This window comes from Nannospalax galili, unplaced genomic scaffold (genome assembly GCF_000622305.1).
Source record: "Nannospalax galili isolate Female #2095 unplaced genomic scaffold, S.galili_v1.0 scaffold218, whole genome shotgun sequence".
Lineage (NCBI taxonomy): Eukaryota > Metazoa > Chordata > Mammalia > Rodentia > Spalacidae > Nannospalax > Nannospalax galili.
Genome location: NW_008343207.1, coordinates 4,661,682 through 4,681,079, shown reverse-complemented (window position 1 = coordinate 4,681,079; position 19,398 = coordinate 4,661,682). Strand labels below are relative to the sequence as shown.

The following is a 19,398-nucleotide window of genomic DNA, read 5'->3' as shown; positions in this document are numbered from 1 at the left end:
CATATTACTCCCCATTTCTGAAGCCATTTTAGACCTGGGTTTTTCACTAGAAAATTCCTGAAGAAAATTTAAATATGTCTGTGGCTTTTTTTTAATGAAGACCCCTAGTTAAGGTTTAGAAAACGCCCACTGCTTGAGCTTGTAGCATTCCTGATGGCACCTATTATAGAGGGAGAGCTGAACAAAGTCAATGGCTCAAAACCAGTGTTAAATCAATCTCAGGTTCAGAGGAAAGCACGGGCAGTCTAAAATCACAAGCGTAGACACGTCTAGGACCCTTGTCCTTCTGGATCCACACTTCCTTCAGGGTCCTCATCATTATAAATGTTCTCATCTGCCACACTTGCATGACAATTGTCTTCTGATACAGAACAAATCACCCAAGGTTCATTGGGATTCTAGGAGAAATCAGAGATCTTGGCAGTGTGACCACCATGAAAAAACAACAACTCTGGTGGGCCAACTTCTGGGGACCATTCCTCTCCAATTTTACTCAAATCCCAGCCATTCAGCCTACGATCAGTACCACTGGAAGCCAAAATAGTCTCATTGTGAAGTGACCGCTGAACTTGGAATATTTCATCCTTATGTGATTCAAAGGAATGCACCTTGAGTTTCAGATTTCTCAGATCCCACAAGGCAACAGTCTTGTCAGCTGATCCAGTGGCAAGAATGAACTCACTATAAGGATTGAAAGGCAGGCAGTTCACTTCAGCAGTGTGAGCATCAACCAAATGGCTTGATTTGGAAGTATTGTTTGAGTGAGTATCCCAAATCATAAGTTTATGATCATCAGCAACTGACCCAAACAGAGACTCATGAAGCAGATGCCACGAAACACCTTCTACTACTGCTGTATGTCCTGTAAAGATGGTCTTTGCAGCCACCACTTTTCCTTCCTTTGGAACTGCACTGATGTCCCATAGGCCAATGGTATGGTCATCTGAAGCACCAAGCAAGTGCCCACTGAGATTTGAGTTCCAAGAAAGCCCATAGCCTTCTTTCTGATGTCCACAGAGATGCGAGTCTGGGTTGCACTCTCCAGAAGCGTCTGGTTTACAAGGATGCTTTGTGTAATCAAAAACAAGAACATCACTGGATGGAGTCTTTGTTGCAATGATGCAAGGGTTCTGGGGCATGTAACAAGCCCTGTTTACTTCTCCTTCATGGTTGATCTTGATTTCTATTTCAATTCTGCCACTGACAGAGCCAAAACCTCCAGTGCTCTTAACTGCTGAGCCATCTCTCTAGCCCCAAAAAGAATCTTTTGAATTAGGCAGAAGGTTCAAGTCTTTGATCTATCATTTACTGTGTGACATTGAATACATAACTTAACATCTCTGGACTTCAAGTCCCTGATGTTTATGATCATTATTAGATTGTGGGTGGAGCTCAATTGTAGAGTATTTATCTAGGATGTATAACACTTGGCTTCTACCCCTTAGTGCCACAAACATCAACTGTGGTGTGTGTGGTGTGTGTGTGTGTGTGTGTGTGTGTGTGTGTGTGTGTGTGTGTTTAGTTTTTTGAGACAGGATAGCCCAGCTGGCCCTGAGGTCCCTATGTAGCTAAGAATGACCTTGAATAACTGATCTGCCTTCCTCTACCTTCTTCCACCACCCCAATTCCGGGGTGATAAATGTGTACCACCTCACCCAGTTTATACAGTCCTAGGGAGCAAACCCAGGGCCTTCAATCACGCTAGGTGAGCACTCTACCAACTAAACCTGGTCCCCAGGGATGCTTTTCTTTAAAGACTGGCTCAGAAGCATTTGGGAGGTGGACTACTAGGAGTTCTAGGCCAGCCTGGGCTACAGAGTGAAACTCTGTCTCAAAAAAACAAAAATGAGGGACTGGGGTGATGGCTCAGTGGTTAGGAACACTGGCTGTTATTACAGAAGACCTGGGTTCGAATCCCAGCATCCACATGGCAGCTAACAACTATCTGTAACTCCAGTTCAAGGAGCTCTGATGGTCTCTTCTGTTCTCTGTGTGCATTGCATGGCACAAGTGTACTTACATACATGCAGACAATACATGCATACACATAAAATAAAAATAATAAATTTAAAAAAAATGAGCCAGGCATGGTGGTATATACCTAAAATCCCAGCTACATGGTGAGGTTAGGGCCAGCCTGGGCTTCTTGAGATCTTGTCTCAAAAAGCAAGAAAAAATAAGCAAATAAAATTGGCTTGAAGACCGCCATCACTGTAAAGCATGTATGAGGCTGGCAGACCCAGCGCCACCACCACCACTGGGTTTTGTCCACCTTGGGCCTGTCCGTGGCCAGCAGTCAGCTCACAGCAGACCTGCCCCCTTCCTGCTAGGCCTGTTCATCCAACAGCTGGGCCATAATGTCCTCAGAGATGCTTTTAATTTTATTTTTATTTTTGGCAGAAGACAGCAAGCTGAAGTGCCAATTTTCAGAAATAATTTTCTGATGCAACTAACAGCTTGCCAGCCTGGCTAGAACTCTGGGAAAGGAGGCCAGTGTCTGCCTGGAGTTCAGTGGCCATGACCTTGACCCTGTGTCTGCAACCAGTGCTCTCTCCGCAAGGGATGCCCCTGGCTTCCTCTCAGAATGCCATTCCCTCTGCTGCTGCTTTTGGTTCTGGCAGTTCTACTTCCTGCTTGGTGACTCTCCCACAGACCCACTAGAGCCTTCTGTGACTCCAGCTGCTGTGAGTGTCAACACCATGTGGACCACTGAGAATCCTGTTCCCTCTGTTGGGGAGCAAAGCTGCCACCTTCTCACCGGTTATTGGGAGTATTGGAGTGGATGAATAAAGGGGCACTTGCAGTCAGCTCCCTACCCACAGAGGAGGGTCTGATTAAGGGACTGGGGTTTGCACAGTGAAGCTGAACTGAATTATGGGAAGAGAGAGATGGAGACCAGCTGTGAAAGCATTATTGGAGCTGCTGTATCAAGCCATACCTGAATGTTTTTTTTGTTGTTGTTTAATTTTATTATTTTTTATTTATGTGTGTGTGTATTGCCTGAATGTATGTAAGGGCAACCCATGTGATGCAATGCCTGAGGAAGTCAGAAGACGATGTTGGATCCTCTGGAACTGGAGTTAACAGACAGTTGTTAGATTCCATTTGGGTACTGGGACTCGAACCCAGGTCCTCTGAGAGAGCAGTCAGTGTTCTTAACCACTGAGCCATCTCTCCTGCCCTTTTGTTTTTAATCATGCATGTACTTCTTTGTTTGTTTTGGATTGCCTTTTTGAGACAGTGTCTCACTCTGCAGCCCAGGCTATTCTGGACTCATTGTGTATATCAGGCTGGCCTCAAACTCCCATGATTCTCCAGCTTCAGCCAATCCCAATGCTGGGATTGCAGGTATGAGCCATCATCACATACGTTTTTCTCATACTGGTAAGTTGGGTTTTCTGGTTCTTGCAAATTGCAGTCCCAACACCATCTTTTCCAGCCCTCACTGTGTGTCACAGTACAGCATCCTTTGTGGTCCACTTCTCTGTATTATTTTGTGTTCCCTGCCTCCTTCAATCACTTCATAAGAAGAGCAATATTTTATCCTCACTCCGCCCCCTGAAGGTCCCGTGAGGGGACGCTCTTTTACTCACTGCCCAAAATAATGCCTGACACATGTCAGGTGCTGAAGAAATGCTTTTTTTTTTGTATGTGTAGTGTGTGCACATGTACATGTAAGTGTTCACATGTGTGTGGGTGCACATGTTGCATGTTGCATGCATGTGGAGGCCTGACATTCCAAGTTTGACACTGAGTGTCTTCCTAAACTGCTCTCCACTTTATTTTCTGAAGCAGGGTCTCTCCCTGAACCTGGACCTAATCAATTCAATTAGTCTAGCTAGCCAGGCTGCCCTAACGATCCCCTGTCCTTGTCTCCTACGAGTTGGGATCTTACAGGCAGTTGCCATGTCCTCACACTTATGCAGCAGGTACTTTATCCAGAGTCACCTTCCCAGCCCAGTAAATGCTATTTGAGTGGAACAGTAGACAGCCCTGCCCTTGGACCTTACTCCCATTTTATAGATAGGGAAAACCAAGGCTAAGCAGCTTCTCATATTCTGGTGACTGGCCTTGTTAACAGTCTGGCATTTCTCTGAGATCCTTGGAGTCAAAGTCTGTTGCTCTTACATGAGAGCCCTCTGGAGCTCCCTGTATCATCCTAAGATAGATAACATAGTTACTATGGCAACTATTATTTACTGACGACTTGCTGCTGCCAGACAAGCCCTTAGCCCTCTGCATGGATTCCCTTGTTGACTGAGTGTCCAGTGTATCACTACTATCGCCACTGACTGAAGAAACAAAGGTTCAGAAAGGCTGACGTTATCTATCTGGAAATCAGCAGAACCAGTGTTATTGTGAGAGATGCTGTTGGTCAGCAATTCCCCTCCTTCCCTGTCTCTCTTGCTGGCAGACCTTGACTCTCAATATGAACAAGGAAAAGGTGGAAGGGGAGGAGGGGAGGAAGAAGAAAAACAAGAAGAAAAAGAACTAATAGTAATAATAGTAATAATTTGGGGACTGGAGAGAGATGGCTCAGCAATTTTAAGGGCTTTTGCTGTTCAATCATGAGGATGGGTATTGAATTCCCAGCCACCATGTGGGATGGTTCATAACTGCCTCTAACTCCAGCTCCAGGGACTCAATGCCCTCACATATATATGCACATGTACTCAAACATACACATACAAAAATAAATCTTTAAAAAATTTTTATTTTACTTTAACAATATTTTATATATTATTTTTATTTTATGTGTATGAGTGTATTGCCTGCATGTATGTAAGTGCACCCAATGCCCATGGAAGTCAGAAAAGGGCATCAGATCCTCTGGAACTGGAGTTATAGACAGTTGTTAGCTGCCTTGTGGGTGCTGGGCACCACACTGGGTCCTCTGCAAGAGCAGCCAGTGCTCTTAACTGATGAGTCATCTCTCCAACTCCTTAAAATTTTTTTTTCATTGATTGATTTTTATTTTATTTGTATGAGTGTTTTGCCTGCATATATATGAGCACCATGTGTGCAATGAGATCAGAAGAGAGCATCAGATCCCCTTAAACTGGAGTTACAGATGGTTGTGAGCCACCATGTGGGTGCTGGGAACTGAACCTGGGTCTTCTGCAAAAGCAGCCAATGCTCTTAACTGCTGACCCATCTCTCCAGCCTTCCCTTCCCCCTTTTTAAAAAGATGAAATATGGGCTAGGGTTGTAGTTCCATTGGTAGAGTGCATTTACTGGGATTCCATCCCCAGTACCACATAAACCAGGCATGGTGGCACATACCTGTAACCTCAGCTCTCAGAAGTGGAGGCAGAGAATCCTAGGTTCAAGGTCATCCTCAGCTACTTAGGGAGATTGAAGTTAGCCTGGCCTACATGAGATCCTATCTCAAACAAAACAAAACAAAACAAAACAAAAACTCCAAAATCAACAACAACAACAAAAACTTTAGTGTGGTGATGAAAACCTGTAATCCCAGTAATTTAGCTTCTAACTAAAATATTAACACAATTAGAAAGTAAATTGCTGCCGGGCGTGGTGGTGCACGCCTTTAATCCCAGCACTTGGGAGGCAGAGGCAGGCGGATCTCTGTGAGTTCAAGGCCAGCCAGGTCTACATAGTGAGTTCCAGGACGGCTGGGGCTACAGGGAGACCTTCTCAAAAAAAGACCAAAAAAAAGAAAGTAAATTGCTGCTCTAAACCTAGGCTTGTTAGACCCAGCCCTTGGGCCTGCCACGTTTTTGTAAATAAAGTTTTATTAGAACACAACCACACGCATTCACTTGACTCTAGCTGCCTTCATCTTACACTGGCAATTGAGTATCCATAACAACCATTTGACCTGCATAGTCCCAAATGCTTACCTCATAGGACAAGTGTACTGGCCCTGCTCTCAGCCACATTATACTCAAAGCCTCCGGTGTGGTGGGGAACTTTCTGACTGTGTACAGGGGGTGTGTTATGTGTGTGTGTGTGTGTGTGTGCATGCGTGCGTGTGCACCACTGCTGCAGCACATGTGGAGATCAGAGGACAAACTGAAGTGTCAGTCCTTACCTTCCAACCTTGTTTCAGGCAGTCTCTTGTTTGCTGCTGTGTACAGCAAGCTAGCTCCTGAGCATCCAGGTATTCTGTCTCTGTTTCCAATCTCACTATAGGAATGCTGGGATTACAGACATGATGGTGCATGGCTTTATGTGGGTTCTGGGATTTGAACTCCAGTCCTCACACTTGCACAGCAAATGCTTTACTCACTGGACAATCTCCTCAGCTCAGAATCCTTTTATTTATTTGTACTTATTTATTTTGTTTTTTTGAGACAGGGTCTCCCTGTACCCCCAGCTGGACTGGAACTTGCGTAGAGATTGAGACTAGGCTGACCTTGAACTCACAGAGATTTGCCTGCCCTCTGCCTCCCACGTGCTGGGACTAACAGCATATGCTACTATGCCTGGCTTTCTGCTCCTTTTCTTTTCTTTCTTTTCTTGGTCTTTTTATAATACATTTATTTTTATTTTGTGTGTGAGTGTATTGCCTGCATGTATGTAAGTGCACCTGTGTCATGCAGTACCTGCCAAGGAGGTCAGAAGAGGGCATCGGATCCCCTGGAACTGGAGTTACAGAAGGTGCTTAGCAACCATGTGGGTGCTGGGACTTGAACCCAGGCCCTCTGGAAGAAGAGCCAGTGCTCTTAACCGCTGCGCCATCTCTCCTTTTTTGGTCTTTTTGAGACAGGATCTCTCTGTAGCCACAGCTGGCCTGAACTTGCTACATAGACCAGGCTGTCCTCCTGCCTCTGCCTCCTGAGTGCTGGGATTAAAGACGTGGGCTATCACACCCAGTTCTGCACCCTTTTAATAAGGAACCTGCAGCCTCTGACAAAGCCAAGTGCATCAATCTGTACTGAGGCTGGGTTGGTAGATGCTCAGTCTGTCCTCAGCTGCCTGAACCCAAATAGCTAGAAAGCCCTCATCCTCAAGAGCTGGGAGACTGACAGGCTCTCTGGCTCTTTGGTTGTCACTTGAAGCCAGAAGTGACCGCCCCTTGGGACTTGGCTGATGTGGGATCATGTGAATATGGGGTGTTGGCTTTTCATCAGTTCTGTTTTCCAAACCTGAACCCCACTGCGTCATTTGCTAAGGCTTTATAACTGTGTACTCAGCCCATGGAGCTCAAACCACAGAGATGGGCTTCTTACAGTTTTGGATGTCCAAGGCCAAGGTTGGGCAGAGTGGTTTCCTTCTGATGAAAACAGAGCCAGGCCTCAGCATGCAGACAGCCTTACTGCTGTTACCCTTCATCTTCTGGTCTTCTGTGTATCTGTTTCCTAACCCCTTCTTTGTTCTTGTTTATATCTATTTATTTGTGGAGATGATGACTCGTGTGTCACAGTACATATATGGAGGTCAGAGGACAACACGAAGTTGGTTCTCTCCTTCCACCATGTGGATTCCAGGGATTGAACTCGGGTCTTCAGGATTGGTCTAAACCCTGAGGTATCTTACCAGCCCCCAAACCCTTTTTGTAATAAGGCCAGACTTCAGGTTTTGTAATAAGACCAACCAGAATGACATCATTTTCACTTTATCACGTCTTTAAAGAAGTGATCACCAAAGACAGCCACATTCTGGTCATGGGTGTGAGGACCTCAGTGCAGAAACTTTGGAAAAACACAATTCTATCTCCAACAGAGACATAGCTTACTTAAAAATGGATGGTCACTGGGCATCATGAAACATGCCTGGAAACCAGCACGTGGGAAGCTGAGGCAGGAGGATTATCTTGAGTTCAGGGCCAGTCTGCACTATACAACAAAACACTGTCTCAAAAAAAAAAAAAAAAAAAAAGCAGGGTGGAAGAATGTTGAAATGTTTCATTTATTTTACTTCTAGGATTATTTTTAATTATGTGTGTCTGTGTGTGGGGCCGGCTTGGTGGTACACGCCTTTAATCCCAGCACTCGGGAGGCAGAGGCAAGAGAATCTCTGTGAGTTCAAGACCAGCCTGGTCTACATAGTGAGTTCCAGGACAGCCAGGGCTACAGGGAGACCCTGTCTCAAAAAGACCAAAAAAAAAAAAAAAAAAAAAAAAAAAAAAAGAAAAGAAAACAACACAGTGTGGAAGGATGCCTCAGTGCCCAAGTGCTGGGGTCACAGGTGTCACTTGTGAGCAGAAAAGACATTTTGCCGAAGGAAGACCCTGGAAGCTTGTTCCTGATTCAGAAGGCTCTGACCTCCGGTTGGTGGGCAGATGGCAGGGCTGGTAACCATGGGGCTGGTGATCTTGAGGCTGCTTAGCCCATGATCTGTGGTATCAGTAAGCAGGTCCAGGCCACACCTGTGTGTGAGGCAGTGAAGCGCTTCTGGCCCTTTCACTGCAATCAATATTTCTTGGAGAAGAGGCCAGGCAAGCCCACAGGACCTCTGGGGACCCGGGTTGTTCTCTGTGGCCAATCCACAGCTCAGGTTGTTGTGAGGAAGCCTGGACGTACAGCTCTATTACCCAAAAAATGGCTAGAATAGGGGGAGCTGTCCTAGGAAATTATTATTCTTTTGAAAAATATTTTATTACTTTTATTTTATATGTATGAGTGTATTGCCTGCATGTATGGAAATGCACCTGTATCTGCAATGCCCCGGAGAAGGTCAGAAGAGGGCAGTGGATTCCTTCCCTGGAACTAGAGTTACCGACAGTTGTTAGCCACCATGTGGGTGCTAGGATTCAAACTTGGGTCCTCCACAAGATCAGTCAGTGATCTTAACCACCGAACCCTCTCTACAGTCCCAGAGATTATTATTATGAACTTTTTCATGTTTTCTTCTTTTTCTCTTTCTGAAACCATATTGAATTACACACACACACACACACACACACGCGCACACACATTTTTGGTCTTTTTGAGACAGGATCTCCCTGTAGCTCTATGGGCAGAAATGTCTCCAGTCCTTATCTCTCTAGCTAGAAGGCCAGTTGTACCTATTGAATACCAATTTCTTTAAAGCAAATAGCAATGATAAGAATAATACCTCATTCACCAATAGTAGCTATATCGATATATATGTAGTTTTTAAAAATTTTATTTTTTAAATTTTTTGTGTATACATGTATTGCCTGCATGTAGGTAGGTGCACCCATGTCGTGCAATGCCCAAGGAAGACAGAAGAGGCTGTTGGATCCCCTGGAACTGGAGTTATGGGTAGTTATTAGCTGCCATGTGGGTGCTGGGATTCGAACCCAGGTTTTCTGCAAGAACAGTGTTCTTAATCTTTGAGCCATCTCACCAGCCCCATATGTTTTGTTGTTGTTGTTGTTGTTGTTGTTTTTTGAGAGAGGGTCTCTCGTATCCCAGGCTGCCCTTAAAGTTACCGCATAGCCAAGGATGACACGGAACTTCTGACCCTCTTGCCTCTATTTCCTGAGTGCTGAGATTACAGGCATGTACCATCCTGCCGTTTTTTAATTGTGATGTTGGAGGTAGAATTCGTAGCTTCATGCATGCTAGGCAAATGCTCTACTAACTAAGCTACATCCCCAGCCAGAACAACATCAAGTATACAGCAGCAAAATGACAGGGAAAATAACCAAACACTGGTCAACAGGAAGGAGATGCATCTCATCCATCCACGGGATGAATAGCACTAGAAAAGAAAAGAAGGGCCAGCAAGATGGCTCAGTGGGTAAAGGCACTTGTTTTGCAAGCAACATGAGACACTTGGCACCCACAGAGAGAACTGATTCCATAAAGTTGTCCTCTGACCTCCACAGGAATGCCGAGGCAGGCACACCCCTCACACCCATGCATACACACAATAATAAATACATAAAAATTTTTATGAAAAAATTAAAAGGAACAGTGCCCACTAGACTTCATGGGAAGAGATCTGTAAACCCTTATCCCTCAGGAAGGAAGCCAGAGGCAAACAGAGCCATGCTTAGCCAGGCAGTGCTTACCTGGGATACCAGCACTGGGAGGTGTGGCAGTTACTACACAATACCCCGTTAGGGTTAAAGAATGACGGCTGACTTGCCACTTCCCTTTCAAGCTAAGAGCAGACCTGAACTGCTGAGAACCTGTTCCTTCAGCATTCTCTCAGGACTGTGCTTGCCAACAAAAGGCTGGCTCATCCTTTTATTGAAGTAATGTGTCCAGAATGAAATCAGAAAGTAAAAGTGCCACCCTTGTCTTACCAGAGAAGAATTTTGCCCTTTCTGATCCCTACTGACCCAAACCAGCAAGCTCACAACCACAAACAGATGTTATCAACTTAATCCCATCTATTGTGACAACACAAATGGAATGTTCTTCATACTTTTGTTGTTTCCAAGGAACACCTGTGCTGTTTGCAATGCTTTCCTGAATATGCAAAACACTCCCCACCACATTCATACATTATTTTAGGTCTAGGGCTAGGAAGGATCATGAAGAATTCAAGTTATATGCTTTAGGTTACAAGAAGAGCTCAACAGCTGGGTGTGGTGACAATTGCCTTTAATCTCAGCACTCAGGAGGCAGAGGCAGGTGGACCTCTGTGAGTTCAAGGCCAGCCTGGTCTACAGAGTGAGTTCTAGGCCAGCTGGAGCTACCGGGAGACCCTGTCTCAAAAAGACCAAAAAGAAAAGAAAAAAAAAAGAAGAGCTCAAGGCTCAATAGGTTTGACTACATTTTAAACAAGCCAAGATAAGATTAACTTTTTGGTTGCAAAGTTGAGTAAAAGTCATTTTGTCCAGAGCATGCCCATATTGTAAAAATCATTATTACTGGAAGGTGGAGGCAAGAAGATCAGAAGTTCAAGGTCATCCTCAGCTATCAAGGAGGTAGACGCTAGGCCTGGGCTACAGGAGCCCTTAACTCTGCTGGGATCCTATGTTGCTAAACTGTTAGAGAGAATCTAAACTTGTTGGATTTGTGTTGAGTGAGGCAAGCACTGGGGACAGGTTGGGGAAAAGTGGCAGAAAGGCCACTAAGAAAATGGATGAATTTTTTAGGGTAAGGGAAATAGTGCATCTTTCATAAGGTAGAGGCCATACAAGCATATGTACTGGTCAAAATTCACCCAGCTTTTTCTTTTACATTTAAATCTTTTATTTGGCTGGCCACAGTGGCACATGCCTTTAATCCCAGCACTTGGGAGGCAGAGACAGGCAGATCTCAGTGAGTTTGAGGCCAGGCTGGTATACATAGCAAGACCCTGTCTCAGACAAAAAAAGAACAAGAAAATTATGTTTGTAGGGGAGAAGGTGATGGCGGCATGCCACATTGTGCCTGTGGAGGTCGGAGGACAACCTGCCAGAGTCACTGCTCTTCTTCTACCATATGGATCCCAGGGATTGAATGTCAGACTTGGTGATAAGTGCCTTTACCCCCTCAGCCAACTCACTGCCCTCCCCCAACTGTATGTTTAAAGTGGGTGTGTTTTATCATGCATGACTTAGAGCAGAATAAACTGATTTCTAAAATAGAAGTGTAACAAACTCCTACGTAATCATCTTTCTATTTAGGAAACAAGTGTTACAAAGATAATTACACCACTGTACCCACCTCGTCTCTTCCTGAATAATACAACTAGCAAACACCCCACCTCCTCTTCTGTATGGTGGATGTTTACAAGCCAGTATTTTACAAGCTGCTCCTCACTAGCCTTTGGCAAGTCAGAAAATCAGTTCAGAGGGTCGGGTCACAACCAACATTTCAAAAATAGTAATAGAGTGGGTTGTGGTGATGCACGCCTTTAATCCTAATACTCCAGAGGTAGAGTATACTCTGTGAGATCAAGGCCAGCCTAGTCTACAGAACAAGTTCAAGGTCATCTGGGGCTATGGAGAGACCCTGTCTCAAAAAAATAAAAAATGAAAAGAATCGTGTCAGGCATGGAGGTGCATGCCTTTAATCCCTCACAGGAGGCAAGGCAAATAGATAGATCTCGGTGAGTTTGAAGCCTGCATAATCTACATGTCAAGTTGCAGGCCAGCTACAGCTGCATAATGAGTCTCTGACTTATTTGGCTAATTAATTAGTAAAATAGAGATTGGAGCATAGTGGCACAGGCTTGTAGTGCCTGTACTTCAGAAGTGGAGGCAGGAACATCATGAGTTCCAAGCAACCTGGACCTGCACAGTGAGACCTTATCTTTTATAAAACCACGATAGACTGTAAGTTGTAAAGTGAAATAAATCTTCCCCTGTGCCCCAAGTTGCTTTGGGTCAATGATTTTTATTATTCTTATTTTATGTGTATGAATGTATTGCCCACATGTGCGTAAGTGCACCCGTGTCATACAGTGCCTACAGAGGTCAGAAAAGGGCATTAAATCTCCTGGAACTGGAGCTATGAATGGTTGTTATCAGCCATGTGCTAACCAAAATCAGGTCCTCTGCAAGAGCAGTCAGTGCTCTTAAGCGCTGAGCCATCGCTCCAGCCCCAAGACCTTGTCCTTTAAAAAAAAAAAAAAAAAGAACACCAAGGAGCTGGAGAGATGGCTTAGCAGTTAAGAATACTGATTGCTCTTTCAGAGAACTTAGGTTTGGTTCTCAGCACCCACATGGTGGCTAAGAACTGTCTGCGACTCCACTTCTACAGGATCTGATGCCTTCTTCTGGCCTCCACAAACACCAGGTATGCTCATGGTGCCTATATATACATATAGGCAAAACACTCGTGCACATGAAAAAAAGAAAAGAAAAAAGATTGTCCTAGTTTGTTTCTTCACTGCTGTGACAAAACACTCTGACCAATACCAACTTGGGGAGGAAAGGGTTTATTTAGCTTACATATCCCAGGTCACAGTTCATCTGGAAGCCCAAGGTAGGAACTCAGGGCAGGAACCTGGAGGCAGGAGCTGGAGTACAGGCCATGGAGGAATGCTGCTTATTGGCTTGCTTCCCTGGTCCCTACTCAGCCTGCTTTCTTATGCAACACAGGCCCACTTTCCCAGGGGTGGCACCACACACCACCGTGGGCTGGGCCTTCCCACATCTCTCAACAATCAAGAAGATGCCCCATGGACATGGCCACAGGCCAGTCCAATGAAGGCAGTTCCCCAATTGAGGCTCCTCCAACCCCCGTGTGTCAAGTTGACACTAAAGCTATCCAGCACAAATATACAGCAAGATAAAACAAGGATAAGAGGGTAGTACAGATTAGTGTGATGGGACACCCCAAGACTGACCATAGCTCTGTCATGTTACAGTCCTAGCTAATCCCAGCAAGTGAAAACTAGAGGCAATTGACTCAAAGTGTGGGTTCACTTTGAGAAGTTTGGCCCGGCAGCACCAGGATGTGGGTTTGAGAAAAGGTCATGTACCTGGTCACTCTTGCTAACTGCTTGTTTCTGGCTTCTGTACTTTCTGCTCTGCTTGACTTGCACCTGCAGGAAGAAACTGTTGGGAACTTTTCCACTCCTGAGTTATGAAAAACTGTTGGGGGAGCTTTCCACCCCTGAGCGAAAGAGGATGTTTTTTTTCTGTATAAAAGCCTACCCTGAGAAAGGCTCCAACTGCACTCAGGATCTAATCCAACCAGCTATAGAGACTTTCTTTGGCAATACTCTGTGTCTGAGTGGTCTCCTCTGATGGACATCTCATAACATTAGACCCAACAATCTGCTTTGCATGTAGATCCATAAGCAACATCTTTAAAATTTTTTATGCATTATTATCTCAAGTGTGTGTGTGTGTGTGTGTGTGTGTGTGTGTGTGTGTTTATGTAATGGCCGGTATGGAAGTCAGAGAACAGTTTTCAGGAGTCAGTTCTTTCCTTCCACTTTTGCCTGGTTTCTGGGGCTTGAATCCAGGTTGTCAGGTTGTGTGGTAAGTATTCTTACCCTCAGAACTATCTCGCTGGACCTGTAAGCAACAAACATGCAGTTTTCATTCAACTATTCTGTCTCTGTGGAGGTGGGCTGGTTTGGGGAGCAAAATATCTTCCTTACAGCCCACTGTGATACTCTCAAAGGATGGAAAAATGCTGCCCTGAATACATAATATTGTACTGTTCTAATCTCTTCCTAGCAGAGCATCTCATGGTCCTGCTCCTTCTGCTTGGGGCTGTTTCTGGCCTCCATCAGCTTTGAGATGCCTTCTTGTGGAATGCAGCTAGAGTGTATCCCTGCCTCTCAATGCACAAATGTACCCTAAGCTATGTCTCATTCCTCCCACACTTGCATTGTTTTTCTTTTGCCAAATGGAAAATTTTAAAAAACAGCTGGCTGTCAATCATACCATTTCATAATCTGGGCATTTTTTTTCTCAAGATTTACTTAATTATTAATTTTTAACTTTTTTATTTATTTTTATTTTTATTTATTTATTTATTTGGTCTTTTTGAGAGAGGGTCTCCCTGTAGCCCCAGCTGTCCTGGAACTCACTATGTAGACCAGGCTGGCCTTGAACTCACAGAGATCCGCCTGCCTCTGCCTCCAGAGTGCTGGGATTAAAGGCGTGCGCCACCATGCCCAGTAACTTTTTTATTTTTATGAGTGTTGTGCCTACATGTATGTGAGTGTACCCGTGTCATGCAATGCCCACAGAAAACAGAAGAAGGTATCAGATCTCCTGGGACTGGAGTTATGGATAGTTATAAGTTGCCATGTGGGTGCTGGGAACCACACACAGGTACACTGAAAGAGTAGCCAGTGCTATTAACTGCTGAACCATCTCTTAAGGCCCTACTTTTATTATTTTTAATTATGTGTACGTGTGTGTACATGGGTATATACATGTGAGTACAGGGCCCATAAAAGACATAAGGCATCAGAATCCCCTGGAGCTGGAGTAACCAGTGGCTGTTAGCTACCCACTGTTGGTGCTGGGAATTAAACTCCAGTTCTCTGCAGTATGCTCTTTGTTTGTCTTTTCTAGACAAGGTCTCCCTGTAGCCCCAGCTGGCCTTGAACTCACTGTGTAGATCAGGCTGGCCTTGAACTCACAGAGATCTGCCTGACTCTGCCTCTTGAGTGCTGGGACTAAAGACATGTGCCACTATACCAGGCTTACGCCTGTGTTTCTTTGTTGATGGTAAACTTATTTATGGCTGTGAATTAGAGAATTTGGGAATCCTAGGCTGTAGCTTGCTGAAACTCTGGGAGGAAAAGGAGAAGGCAGAGGGTGTGAGTGGTCCAGGGTCCTCTACTGAAATACTTTGTCTTTTCTGCTTTCACCTGAATCTAAGTCAATATGACCAAATGCTAATTTTTGTGAACTGAGTATGAGAGAAAGGGTGAATACCTTTAAATAATTCTACATTTGGGGTTCCTTGGGGAGGGGTTCTTTTCTTTTGTTGTTTTTATTAGTGTTAAGGATGAAACCCAGGCCCCTACTACAAGCTAGGCCAGTGCTCTGTCACTGAGCCACCCTCCCCCCTTTTTTCTTTCCTGTAGCTCCAGTTGGCCTGGAACTTGCTGTGTAGACCAGGCTGACCTTGATCTCTGCCTAGAGCTCTGCCTGCCTCTGCCTACTGAGTGCTGGGATTAAAGGTGTGCGCCACCATGCCCAGTTCACTTTTTAAAAATTACCAATAAGTGCCGGGTGTGGTGGCGCCTGCTTTTAATCCCAGCACTCAGGAGGCAGAGGCAGGTGGATCTCTGTGAGTTCAAGGCCAGCCTGGTTTACATAGTGAGTTCCAGGCCACCTGGGGCTACAGGGAGACCCTGTCTCAAAAAGACCAAAAAAATAAAAAAATTACCAATAAGTAAAGTACTTTGCTCCAAGGTTTAACTAATTCTTTGAGCTTTTTTTAAAAAAAATGTTTTTACTTATTATTTTCATTTTATATATTGCCTGCATGTAAGTAGGTGCACCCGTGTTATGCAATGTCTGAGGAGATCAGAAGAGGACACCAGATCCCCTGGAACTAGAGTTACAGATGGTTATTAGCTGCCATTTGGGTTCTGGGAATTGAACCCAGATTCTCTGCAGGAACAGTCATCCAAGCAGTCCTGGCTCAGTGCCATGAGCCCTGAAGGCAGAATCCTGAGACACCCCCCCCCCCCCCCCGTCAGCCCCTCTTGGTAGCCACCTAAAGCAAGAAGGACAAATGTCTTGTTGACGACCTGTGGTCTTTCCTCTATGTTCCTGCGGCCACCAAGTCAGGGCAGACATAACCGGTGGTCTTTGCCTCTGTGTGGGGTGGCCTCCCTAGAATCCACCTTTGCACTCCCCGTGTCCCTTCCTTCTCCTGCCTGCTGCTCTTCTCTCTGAGTCCTCCCATCTCTCCCACCTACTCTTCTGCCTTAGTTTCCTTTCCTCAGCAGAGACTGCACCTGGGGAAGCCTTCAAAGCCATGTTGGCAACTGTTCCCAGTTCAATAAAGGTTGGATGAATTTCACAGCCAAAAAAAAAAAAAAAATGGACGTAGGCTAGCAAGATGCTCTCAATGGATAACGGTACTTGCCACCAAGCCCAAGACCCAATCCCCAAGACCTTTGTCTTTGGACCTCCACATGAAAGTTGTGGCACACGTACCCGCCTATATACATACTCACAAAATAAATAAATAAATGTAAAAATAAATAAAAAGATATGGAAGACTTCAGGAATTTGCATGTCATCCTGGCTCTGGGGCCATGTCAATCTTCTCTGAATCATTCTAGTTTTAGTGTAAGTGCTGCTGAAGCAAGCATTTTTTTTTTTTGAGATAGGGCCTCATGTAGCCTCAGGCTAGTCTTGAACTTCTGATCCTCCTGCCTTTACCACCTCCATGTTGGGATCAAGGTTATGCTTCATTAGGCTTAGCTCATTAGGAAATTTCTGATTCAGTTAAGTCAGGTGAAAGTTTCAGTGACATAGTTTATATTTTACTTTATTATTATTTACTTATTTGGTTGGGTTTTTTTTTTTTTGAGACAGGGTCTCACTATGTCCCTCTGGCTGGCCTGGAACTTGCTATGTAGACCAGGCTGGCCACAAACTCACAGAGATCCTCCTGCTTCTGTCTCCTGAGTGCTGAGATTAAAGACGTGTGCCACCAGGCCTGGCCTTGGGCACCATAGTTTAAAATCCAGAGCTCCAGCTGGTCTGTTTATTCTGTGACCTGAGGGAAGACATTAAAGTTTCCTGGACTGCAGGTTCCTATTCTGCTAAAATGTCAACCACAGATGAATGGACAAGCCAAACACAGGTGGGTGCTCAGGGCCCTCCACTACACGAAGGGATGAAGATTTTGTATGTGCCAGTGTCCATGGACCTCAAAAATGCTATTGACTGAGAAGTCAGATGGGAAAGGTTACCTACTGTGTGACTCTCCTTACATTAAATGTTCAGAATAGATGAAGGCAGAGAGGGGAAACAGACTGGAAGTTTCTAGGAGTTAGGAAGCTAGAAGAATAGGGGTGGCTGCTAATGGGGATGGGTTTGCTTTGAGGTGACAGAAATGGTCCGGAAACCTAACCTGGTGGGGAGACCTGTCATTGCTGCTACTGGAGATACTGGGAGATTGTAAATTCAAGGCTTGCCTGGGCTACAGAATGAGTTCAAGGCCAGCCTGGGAAACTTAGTTGAGAGCCTGTCTGAAAATAATCTGTGAAAAGAGCCGGGTGTGGTGGTCTGTGCCTTTAATCCCAGCACTGAGACAGAAGCAGGTTGATCTCTATGAGATGGAGGCCAGTCTGGTCTACATAGTGGGTTTCCAGGCCAGCTTGGGGCTTCAGGGAGAAACTGTCTCAAAACAAAACAAAACAAAACAAAAAACTAAAAAGAGGGCTGGAATGGATCTCTGGGGTTCATGGGTAGAGCTCTTTCCAGCCAAGATGGGCTGGACCCAGAAGCTTGTAGGACCCTGCTCCACAGAACATGGTAGAGGAAGCCTCCCCTGGTATCTGCATAGGGGCCAGGAAGCAGAGTTCCTCACAGGAAGAGGATGGCTCAGAGCTAAAGCACCAATGACCTGTTTCCTTCTGCCAGGCCCTGCCTACCACAGTTCCACCAATTTGTGGTAGATTTTGAATCCATCATTGAGTTGAGAAAATCAGCTTGGCGCCCTCTGCACACACTTTCCTGGTAAACTGAAACAACTATAGATTTCACTGATCTTCCCGTGTCTCTCAATCCAGTCTATCTGACAATGAAGATTAACCATCACCTGTATATTTCAAAAAGCTAGAGCTGGGCAGGGTGTGGGAATGCACACCCTTGATCCCAGCACTTGGGAGGTTGAGGCAGGTGGATCACTGTGTGTTCCAGATCAGCCTGGGTTACAACCAATTCCAAATGGACCAGCTGGGACTACCTACATACATAGTGAGACAGTGAGACCCTGTCTCAAAAAAGTTTTAGGCTATCCCAAAGTTCTAGCCCTGCACCTGGAAATTGTGAGCAAACTGTGTGACCTTCAGCAAACAACCTAGCTTCTCTGTGCCTCACTTTGTTTATCTGTAAAATGGGGATGATAGTATATAGTCTCTAGAATTGTGTTGGGGATTCAATAAAGTAGTTAAATAATTTTCTAGAAAAGTTTATTACATTTTATTCATTTTGTGTATATGTCTGTGTAGAGGTCAGAGGACAACCTGTGGGAGTTAGTTCTCTCCTTCCACCCTGTGGGTCCCAGGGAGCAAATTCATGCCATCAGGCTTGGAGGTAGTCATCTGCTAAGCCATCTCTCTAGGCCCCACAATGAGGTAGTTTTTGACACATACTTCTGCGAGTGCAGCGCCTCTGTCCCTCCATCGCAGTTGCCAGTGATGTTTTTATATGTATCTTTGTGTATTGTCTGACTTACTAAAAGACTCTCCTGTGGAAGAAAGGTCTTGTCTGTCCTGCATACTCCAGTCTCCAACAAAACCTGGCACATAGCAGGCACTCTATTTGTCTCCTGAGTGAATCTCTGCTTGAGGTACCGTTGCGATGATAACCCCATAAGCAGGAGGAGCCCGAGTCACTCCGACCTCCACAGACAGGTATTTATCCCAGGGCTTGACATCGATCCCAAACGTCATCATGGGCGCTGTGCCTTGGACTGGCAAATGACCCTTGTGTGATTTGTGGGCCGAACACTAGAACCGGAGAGCGAGCTGCTGACTGTGCAAAGCGGACAGCGGAGCCAGCTGCGTGCAGGGGTTCCCCAACCTCCACCGCAGCAGTGAGTTGCCCAGATTTGGGCGCGTGCCCCACGTGCCACGTCGCCGCGGGAAGGGAATCCGTGCATCCAGAGTGCCTCGGGAACAAAATGAACTTGGGGTGGGGGAAGGACTTTGCAACCTGTGAAGTGCTGCTGGGAGAGCGAGAACAATGGGAACGTCGGTGGGCTTGCTCTTCCACATCCAGCCAGTGCCCGAAGCAGCACGGTTTAGGGGTCCCCCTGAAGGCGGGGTGCTCTGGGCAAGGCTGGAAAGCCAGAGACCCGGAGCCCGTCAAGTTTCTCTTGGCCTGTGCCGGAGCCAGGCGCGCACAGCAGCCCCCAAACCCTC

At 45.5% G+C, this 19,398-nt stretch overlaps 1 non-coding gene and 1 pseudogene across 1 annotated transcript; both read right to left on the bottom strand.

The window, feature by feature from the left end:
• Nucleotides 1–269: 269 nt before the first annotated feature.
• LOC103739107 lies at nucleotides 270–18,927 on the bottom strand (annotated as a pseudogene).
• On the bottom strand, nucleotides 16,508–16,610 carry LOC115071405. The gene has a single exon (XR_003850491.1). It is a non-coding gene; the product is annotated as a U6 spliceosomal RNA (small nuclear RNA).
• Nucleotides 18,928–19,398: the final 471 nt, after the last annotated feature.